Raw genomic sequence first — 10,952 nt, forward strand, 5'->3', positions numbered from 1 at the left:
GATAGTAAATCAGTTACTTAGCATTTTCTCAAATCAATAATACCTCCACATGCCCAAGGATAACAGACCGCCTCTCTGACTCTGGCCAATCTGAGCAGGCTTTTTACTAGAACAGTGTAGCTTCGGGTACCCAACATGTATAATTTGCATATTATCTTATTAACCAATGCCACCCCAAATAAATGTAATTAAAAAAAAAAAGTTAAGGAATCCCTTGAATCGGTGCCTGGTGTGTCCGGTGGGAGTGCACAGAATGGCTGTTAGACGCTGTCAGAGGACCCTGCGGGCCAGGTGGGCTGGATCATTAACAACCATGGTTGGCTTCTAAATACTGGTAGCAAGATGACTTCTGATTTGTGATCTTAGGTAAATATAGGTAAACGGAATCTAAGATTAATAAACAGCACTCTAAAACGGACTGCGTGAGGGCTGTGCTTGCAGCAGGTTCACAAAAAGAGGCACCCAGGTTTTCCTTCCTTTCAGCGTCTGGCTTTCAGAGCAGCTCCCGTGGCCATTTCCAAACCCCCCTCACACCATCTCTGGTCTTTGCTGCACACCCCATGTCCCCAAAAGCGCCAATCCTGTTTGCCATCCCCCTGCTTTCTTCCGGTTTCACCGGCTCCTGCTTCATCCTGGCTAGCTTCTGCCCTGTGTACTCATCATTTCCAAAATTCTTTTTTTTTTTTTTTTTTTTTTACTTTAAATATATTTTATTGATTTTTTACAGAGAGGAAGGGAGAGAGATAGAGAGCTAGAAACGTCGATGAGAGAGAAACATTGACCAGCTGCCTCCTGCACACCCCCCACCGGGGATATGCCCGCAACCAATGTACATACCCTTCACCGGAATCGAACCCGGGACCCTTCAGTCCGCAAACCGATGCTCTACCACGGAGCCAAACCGGTTTCGGCCATTTCCAAAATTCTTGTTCCCAACCGGGATGATGGGCACACTGGGATAGAAACGCTTGACTCCCGGAGTCCATGTTTCTGGGATGTTTTTTAAACGATCAGGGCTGTCAATGGAGAAACTCATCAGGATAACATCAGTGTCCGGGGAGGAGAGGGGCCTCAAGCCATCATAACCCTCCTGCCCAGCTGTGTCCCACAAAGCCAACTTGACCTGCTTTCCATCCACTTCAGTGTCTGCCACGTAGTTCTCAGACACTGAGGGTACACCCACCTCTGGGAACTGGTCCTTGCTAAAAGGAGGAGCAAGCAAGTGTAGCCATGGGCTCCATCACCAACAATCACCAATTTCTTCTGGATGACAGCCATTGCTTAAAAATGTGCTGTAAGACCCACTTGCGGCCAGAAGCAGAAAGTTCTACAAAGTGCCTTGAACTTCGCAGATGAAAGGCATTCAGGAGACGCTCCAACTCGGGCCTTTCTGCACCCACAACGCCCACAGCAACGGTCCCTGAGTCACAAGCTGGGGACTGGGGCAGACGGCTAAGGAGGTGGCAGACTAACTAGAGAACCACGGAGGAAGGCGGGCAGCAGGCGGGGAGCCAATATTATTTTGTACCAGAGGCCCAGCCCGTGATTGAAATCACACAAGGAGGCGACCTGCGATTTTTTTAAAAAGAGAATAATAGATAAGGTTGTTAGATATGCTGATTATTATGGACTGAATATTTGAGTCCCCCCAAAATTTATATGTGTAAACCCTAACTCCCAGAAATTTCATAATAAAATTCCTGAAACTTACAGAACAATGAGTTTTTATGAGTCTCATTCCACAGCCTGGACCCCCTGCCTATGTCTGCTCTGGGGCTGCCCTAGCCACCACGTCAGCTCAGCCAGGCCCCTGCCTCTCTGTCTTGGTCTCTGTTCTCAGCCTCACCTGCACAGGCAACCTCCTCCTATCTGGTCATGACCTGTTATGGGAGTCCTAGCCTAATTTGTATATTACCTCTTTATAATATAGATTAGTTTCAGGTGTGCAGCATAGTGACTAGGAAATCATATATTTTACAAAGTGCTCCTCCTGATATTTCCAGTACCCCCTGCCACCAACATAGTTATTACATTATTATCAATATTATTATGTATTCCCTATGCTTTACTTTATATTCCTGTAACTATTTTGCTACTACCAATTTGTACTTCTTTTTTTAAAGTTGATTTTAGACATAGAGGATGGGGGGGGGGGGGGAGAGAGAGAGAGAGAGAGAGAGAGAGAGAGACAGACATTGTTGCTCCTCTTATTTATACAATCAGTGGTTAATTCCTATAGTATGTGCTCAGACCAGGGATCAAACCAACAACCTTAGCAGGTGAAACAGGATAATGTTCTAACTAACTGAGCCACCCAGCCAGGCCCTTTTCCTTTGTACTCTATTCACAGAAGGCAAATTCTCCCAAATGATTAATAAGTAACAATAAGTAACACCGTTCATGTATTTCCATAAAAATAACTTATAGAATATGGGAAAACATGTGATTACTTTTACTGCTTTTATGTGCTCTTATGTATTATGAGGGAAACCATTATGAAGAGAGTAAAGTGGAGCTTTGAGATCTCATGATTAGAAAGAAACAAGGCAGAGTGACTTCCCTTTATCCCCAAGCATTCTTCCCTTCCATCACATACAATCCCAATCCCGTTTGATGTGTTAATAATTTTATAAGACTTGAAACAGTCAGCCCCGAGTCTTCCAGGCCAGACCAACGCTCTATTCACTGAGCCAAACTGGTTTCAGCTCCACTGTAATTCTTATAATGATGCTATTTATTCCGTTATACTTTTCATCCTTTCTTTACTCTTATTTTTAATAATTATTACCCTTACTTTCCAGATTTTTTATCATTGCTTTTAAATAATTATTCATGATTCCATATTTTTTACTCTTACTTTTAAATAATTATTAAATAACAATAATAATCTAAGGTAAATTATAATAATATAACATAAAACAAAACATAATAACAGATCATGATATTCCACAAGATTAAATTATGTATTTATTTGTGTTTGTCTTCTCCCACTAGAAATATACTCTTTGAGGACAGTTATTCTTTGTGTTGAAATTAGTTTCTTTTCACTGATTTATCCCCTAGTTCCCAGAACAGCGACTGGTACATTGTAGACTGCATTAGTGATTTTGATGTAGAGAGAGAAGAAAAGAGTAATGTTCAATAGAATTACAGAGATTTATGATCTTGAAAGATGAATAGTAATAATATTTAAAAAGAACAAAGGAAACAATTTGGGAGGGAATAATGCTTTGATTTCAGAGTACATGTTTGAGATAAATGTGTAACACATTAAGACCTGCTTTATAACATAAGAAGTGCCCGTAGAAATGCCTTCTAATGCCAACCTCCCCTAGTCCACCAGCATGGTGCAACCCAGTGACTAACCTTCAAGGGAGACAAATTGGTTGCCATAAATTTCTGAAATAATAGTGGAAAATCATCCCTCTGTTCTTCCATCCCTGACAACAAGATAAGAGATGATCATCTAAATATCCTTCCTTTGGATGAAATGACTAGACAGATTTATCATGTCAATGGTCCCTTTAAGACGCTGAGTGACTCTTCCTGGGCCCCCATCTGTTTCTCAATAGAGTAAGCATTTAAGGGCAACCTGGATCTCAGAGCTCAGTGATCTGGCATATACACTACAGGAGCCAAAGTAGAAATTCTGTGTTTCAAAGACAAACTACAGATTTTTATATTTTTAAATGTTTTTAAGTTTTCAACCCCCCAAAATCAAACAAAACAAAGAGATTTCTACCAAAGATTAGCAAGGTAAATCTTACAAAAAAACTATAAAATTAAACCTAAAATGTGCAATGCATGATATTACAGTTCCAGGTTATGCTGTGAAATTTGAAAATATTAAACATTTTCAACAATGTGTATGGTAACATTTGCCAATTACAATCTAACAAACACTTTTTAATAGTCAAACCACCTGAGAAAGTGATTCTGTACCTTAATGATAGGATCGGTGGTAGTTCAGAAACACTAAAATCTCAAATGCATTCACAATAATAAAAATTTGGGGAATTTACACATTCTTTCTATATTGAGACTATATTGAAGCTGTTTACTTAGCATTACCTAATTTAGACTATCTAGCATTACCATTTTATGTATAATAAAAGGTCTACTCATTGCTCAGTCCAAAATACTCCTAAGAGGGGAGAGATCAACCAAAGGATTTGTGTACATGCATGTAAGCCTAACCAGTGGTCATGGACAACAGGGGGTGGGCATATGTGGGGAGGGGCTTGGGATGGGAATGGGGGGATGAGGACAATTATGTAATACCATAATCAATAAAGAAGTTTAAAAATATATTTAAAATTTTAAAAAATTAAAAAAAATACTCCTAAGGAACAAAGTACTAAGAATTCATCTGAATGTTTGCTTTTCATTTAAATTTAGGCTGAAAATAATCCAAAGGAGTTGATTAATCCCCTAGATCAGTGGTTGGTAAACTCATTAGTCAACAGAGCCAAATATCAACAGTACAATAATTGAAATTTCTTTTGAGAACCAAATTTTTTTTAATATATTTGAGAACCAAATTTTTTTTAACTTAAACTATATAAGTAGGTACATTGTTATTAACTTAATTAGGGTACTCTAAGCTGGCCTTTACTAAAAACTTAAGGGGCCAAAGAGCCACATGTGGCTCACAAGCCACAGTTTGCTGACCACTGCCCTAGATCAACCTTAAGTACAACTAAAAAAGGTTGCATGAGACTAAGTGTGATTTAGGGTCACAGCAGCACAAACAGGCAAAAAAATCCTTCAGACTCCTAGAAGGGCCTGTCGGGCAACAGCAAGAATTCTGCAGGGTATAAAATCCTGCCTTCTCCAGCCTTTCCAGAGAGCATCAGTGAAGATCTGTCTGCTGGATCAGATTCCCCTGTTCCTCAACCAGTCTTTTTTTTTTTTAATATATTTTATTGATTTTTTACAGAGAGGAAGAGAGAGGGATAGAGAGTTAGAAACATCGATGAGAGAGCATCATCGATCAGCTGCCTCTTGCACACCCCCTACTGGGGATGTGCCCACAACCAAGGTACATGCCCTTGACCAGAATCGAACCTGGGACCTTCCAGTCCACAGACTGATGTTCTATCCACTGAGCCAAACCAGTTTTGGCCTCAACCAGTCTTGAATTAGGAATAAAAGTACAATAATAACCTCAGCCCAACCAACTTAATGGGATTGTGCCTGACATGAGTCCTCTCCAAATGTTTTCCAAATGTCCCCGGAATTTTCATCTTTCTCCACCTTAAGAATCTGTTGAATCCATCTTTGTGACTCTATTTTGTGTTGGTTTCCCTACCTAGTGGAAGTGCTAGCTGGGGGTAGGGGGAGCCACTATTGTTAATCTCGGTTCAGCAACCTCAGTTCTTGAGTTCTGGCTAAGAGGAAACTTCAGAACCAAGATTCAAATTATAAGAGAAAGTTTATTTAGAAAGTCACAGAGTTAAAAGTGAGCTGTAGAAGAAATGGACTCAGGAAACAAGTTATAGCAAAATAAGGGCCTTTGGAGCTTGGAAAAGAGAAAAAGAAAGATAGATGGGGGGGGGGGGGCGGTTGGAGGGAAGCAGGAGAGAGAGAGATGTACCTTAAGAGACAAAAGAGGGAGGAGAGGTTCTGGCGAGCTTGGCAGGGCAGCTGGTCCTGATACCAACCATAGTGTGGCTTTGCCTGGTTTTGCTACTTTTCTGGGCCTGAAACTGAAACACAGCTGAGGTCTAGATGTCGTCTCCAGGAATTAATGCTTAAGGGAGTGGTCATGCAAGGGCTTGTAGCTTTGCCCGTTGCTAGGCACCGGAGCACTCTGCCTAATGACCTCTGCACCTGGCCCATTATTCCTGCTTGCCCAGGCCTATCTAACTGCCTTCTACAAAATAATTATTTGCTAAATGTCAACTATATGCTGGTTATTTTTCATAGCACTTAACATTTATTATTTCTTAAGTTTCAACATATTAACCCTCCTGCTTAAAACAAATGTCCATGCCACAGTTGAGTTTCTCTTTGGATAGTGTATTGTGTAACCCTCAGCTGCCTAAAAGTTCAGTTGGCATAACACATTTAACATCTCCAACCACAATTTACTCAATCTGACTTCCATCCCACTCGCCTCTGGCCTATTTGATCATTTGAGTTACATTACAGGGTAGATTTGTACGTGAGAATTTAGACTTCCACAAAAGAATGCAAATAGATGGCTAATAGCACCAAAGAATAGAATTTGTAGGAAGTGTCCTTAAGGGGAAAAAACAACCCAAAGAGAGTATGCAGCAACAAGGCTGGGGCAGTACTTAATAGTTATGTCAATGATTTTAACCTGTTGTCTTCAAGAATAACTTTAGGGTAGCAAGAGTCTTGGGTAAACAAGATTGTAGGCAGTTTTCATAGGTAGAACAGATTGAAAGTGGCAAAGGAACTCAGGCTCATGATTAGAATTAAAATAATAAAAAATAGCAGTTACCACATGCCACACTATCTATCTATCTATCTATCTATCTATCTATCTATCTATCTATCTATCTATACTGCTGCATGGTATTCCATGGTATAACAGCCCAGGAAACATGGCCTGGGAAATTATATATTATTATTATAGATTTAATTGGTTGTTGAATTGTGCCTATTCTCCTTTTGTAGTACCTATTTACTTTCTTCATCCTTCTGCCCAGGAAGTATTTCCTTGGAATTATCATGGTTATCTCCTAAAATCTTTGTGTCAGTCCTAATTCATCTTCTATACTATTGCCAAAGGGGAACCAGATCATGTCATTCTCCCACTAAAAACAACTATGATCACCCTGAGTTGTTCAAAATTGTCAATGAAGCCCTTTTTCCTCTAACCATACCACTAAATACTACCATGTTATTTCTTGCTTCTGTCCTTTGTAATTTTGCACCTTCTACCTTTTCTTCTTTCTCCATTTCACTCCTTACTCTACCCAATAAACTGGAGAATACACAAGCAAGGCTTAGTTTATTATATAAAAATATTTATAAATTCTTTCAATGATTCCATTAGAATTAACCACTCCCTTTTCATATATACATGTATATAGATATTAGATAGATAACTAGACGGTTAGATGACAGATATATGATTGATGGATAGATAGATTATAGATAGATAGATTATAGATAGATAATGATAGATAATAGTATAGTACCTAGGGTAGTCTGGAATATATTTGTTAAGTAATGAATGCTGGTAGTAAGAAAGGAAGGAAAGAAAAAATAAAGGGAGAAAGAAATAGAGGGAGGAATGGAAGAGAAAAAGAAAGAACGAGTAAAGAACAGAGAGCCCTAGCTGGTTTGGCTCAGTGGATAGAGCGTCAGCCTGTGGACTGAAGGGACCCAGGTTCAGTTCCAGTCAAGGGCACATGCCTGGGTTGCGGGTTCAATCCCCAGTAATGGGAGTGCAGGAAGCAGCCAATCAATGATTCTCATCATGGTGTTTCTATCTCTCTCCCTTTCCCTTCCTCTTGGAAATCAATATATATATTAAAAAAAAAAGAAAAAAAAAAAAGAACAAAAAAAAAGAACAGAGAGTGGGAGTAAAGAAAGAAGGAAGAGGAGAAAGTAAGAATAATTTAACTAAGTATTGATAGCTACACAATTTTGAAAACTAAAATCAAAACATATTCATTTCACAAAATTAAATAAAACTATGTTTTTAGTGATCTGGCTTTATGCATCTGATTTCACTAGGAAAGACTTAAAATATCATAGAATGAGAATTCTCTGACTTTTGACTTCTGTAATAATATTATTTTTAGTATGTGGCAGAGGCTCTGTTATCATCGTTTATAAAGTTACATCTTTAATCCTCACAATAACCCTATGATGGAGGTGCTGTTATTTCCACAATATTAACCAAGAAATTAAAACAAGGTTTGCCCATAGCCTGTGCATTGTTAGCAAGTGATAAAGAAAGTACAAATTCAGGCTTACTGATTCCAATCCTGGACTCTTAAACCTGTTTCTGCCAAAGGCCATTTGGCTATTTATAACATCATTCTCAGGCCATACAATATTATCAACTTAAAAACTAGTCTGCTATGTTTGGTCAAACATTTAACTCTCACCCATAATGTCTTGGCAGGGCCAGACCAGATGACTTCGGGGCCTTACACAGCCCTCCAGCCGGATGTTCCCCACCCCTGCATCATCCACTTGATCTTTTGATTTCCTAGCTTCCCGAGACTTTGCTGTTCTAAAACAGCCCACTCTGTTTCTATTTTCTGTATGTCGTGCTGCTGTTTCTTCTGCCCCCACTACAAGCAAACAATTTACAAGTTAATGGAAGTACCTCACGTTGGGCCTTGGGGATTTGTAGCATTTCTTCATTATTAACACACTCAAAGTACTCTCTGAGCATACTTTGCAAGCACATCAGTAAACTAAAGAATTAGATCCTGAGTTCATTTAACAGAAAGGTATAGCATTCTGAACTAAGTAAATCTCTGTTCTGAATGATCTAGTTTGTTTTCTTAAACACCTAAAAGAGTCTAGATTTCAGAAAATATGGTTATGTTTGTCTGAAGGCAGCTTTAGTATTTCAGGGCACAAAGAAAGGTATATACCAGAAACACATTAAAATGGAAATAGAATGGACCCTTAATCCCTCTTCAGCAAGATGCTATACTACAATCCTATCTAATAAAGAGGGAACATGCTAATTGACCATCACACCCTCACAAAGACGGTGGTGCCCACAGCCAATAAGGAGGGAATATAATAATTTATTGCCACACCCTCAAAGATGGTGGCACCCACAGCCACAGATGGTGGCAGCCAGACCCCTAAGCTCCACTGGGATGTCAGGCGTGCAGCAAGCCTGCCTCTGGAGTCCCCCAGTCTCCTCAGCCTCCCAGCTGCCAAGAGCCAACCAGAGGCACAGCAAGCCTCAGATGGCAGCTTCCCAGTTGCTCAGGGTGGGCCCGAGGTGCAGGCAATCTTTGGATGGTGGCTGCCCAGTCACCCAGGGCCACTCCACACTCAGGTAACCAGGGCCAGTCGAGGCTTGTGCTGCCGGCAGTAGCAGCAGCAGAGGTATGATAGGGATGTCACCTTCCCCTACCTGCCTAGTCTCCTCCCACCCCTGAGGGCTCCAGGACTGTGGGATGGAGCAGGCTGGGCTAAGGAGCCACTCACCCCCTGCCTCCAGTGCATGAATTTTCATGCACCGGGTCTCTAGTCACAAAATAATTATAAATCAAAACCCAGATTCATAGATAGTTAAAGCAATCATTACACATAATGACTTAGGACATACAATAATGGGTACAAAAACTCTGCTTTATATTAAAATATAATGAACTTCATACTAAAGAATGAGAAAAATTATAGATTTGAAACTAAATGACTAAAAATAGGAGAGCTACAAAAATATTATAGGTTTGGAAATCCTATATATTGTGAAAGATTATGTGGGCTGAAAATTTTCAACATGAAGAACAAAAGATTGCAAAATAATTTTTTAAGTGTTAAAATATGCAGTCTTTAAAACAAAAGGTGTAAGCATTCGTTTTCTAATTCCCTAAATGCCAGAGTCAGCAAATATAATTTCATCAGCAGAATTGACATCATTCTCATTTGTATCATCATTGTAAAATATACTGAATGTGTGGTATATGCCAGCACTGTGCTCAATGCTTTCTTTAGATATTTTACTTCATTTTTATACAAAACATCCTTTACTTTAATAAATTCTTTTGAGAGATTCAGAAAATTAGGCTCATCAATATTATTAACTTTTGCAAGATCACATACTGTTCAGGGGAGGAGCTAGGTTGAAATATTTCACTCCAGAGCCAATGCAGGAACCATTACGCTAAGTTAATTCTACATGAACAATGGAAATGTCTTAATATTTAGCTCCAGCTTCTTGGTTCTGTCCATGCGTGGCACCTGATAAATCACATAAAGGAGGATTCTGTTTCCTCACCTACAAAATGATCAATTGATGTAATAATCTCTAAGGTTTCTCTCCATCCTTTAATTTGGAGGCTCTAAGATTTACATAAGCCAACCAGCATCTTCGTGGACACTGAGAAAGAATAAAAGACTGGATGTTCCAAGAAACTCAAAATTGTTATTGTGGCTAGAGTGGTGACAAGTACGTGAAAAGTTGACACAGAACCTACATAATTGTTCAAGGTGAAAAATAGTATACCATGGAGAAAATGTGTTCTTCGGGCATTCAGAGGAGAGCAGGGAGTGGCCTGAGACAGAAGACTTTACGATAAAGATGAGATGTGAGATTATTGAAAGTAAGAGGCTAGATCTGTGGATACCGAAGCACATTTTATTGCACCCATATTACGTGTCGAGCATTAGGTTAGTTATGTCAGTATGTTATTTTATTGAGATCTCAAAATGCTAATCCTATTGTACAGGTCAGGGTTCTAAGACTCAAAGGGGTGAGATAACATAGCTAGAAGCTCACAAAGAATGTATAACTGAGCTATGATGGAAACAAAGGTTTATCTAAATCCAAATTCGTAAATGCAACTCAGGAGCAAAACTGTGGGCAAAGTGGCAAAGCTGTCCAGTGGCCGCAGGGAAGCCACTCTGATGAGACGGCAGAGTGAGGTACATGTCACACAGGGTTGGAAGCCTAAACCCAAGCAACAAATGTGATTGGGGGGAAAAAAATCAGTGAATCTGGGGAGGGGAATAAGAGAGGGCACTCAACCAGAATGATAGCTACAGCTGTCCCATTTTACCGGCTGCAAAGTGCCAGGCCACCAGCTGACCCTGACCTTCCAGCTGCTTTAATGTACCAAGTGCTTTTATAACTCATAAATAGTTGAAATTTAACAGTTAGAAATAAAGACACCAAAACTGTTGCCTTTTCTTTAAAAAAAAAAAAAAATCAGACCACTTAATAATATTGGCCATTCACTTGTTGCGATTCCCAGAAGACAGCAGGTATTTGCTTCTAT

The 10,952-nt window shown here is 39.6% G+C and overlaps 1 pseudogene across 1 annotated transcript; it reads right to left on the bottom strand.

The window, feature by feature from the left end:
• Positions 1-446: 446 nt before the first annotated feature.
• Positions 447-1,297, bottom strand: LOC311628105 (transforming protein RhoA-like; annotated as a pseudogene). Its single transcript has 2 exons — positions 923-1,297; positions 447-673 (listed from the first exon to the last, which is right to left on the bottom strand). The product of its transcript is annotated as a transforming protein RhoA-like (transcript).
• Positions 1,298-10,952: the final 9,655 nt, after the last annotated feature.

This window comes from Pipistrellus hanaki, assembly GCF_964339955.1.
Source record: "Pipistrellus hanaki genome assembly, chromosome: 1".
NCBI classification, from domain to species: domain Eukaryota; kingdom Metazoa; phylum Chordata; class Mammalia; order Chiroptera; family Vespertilionidae; genus Pipistrellus; species Pipistrellus hanaki.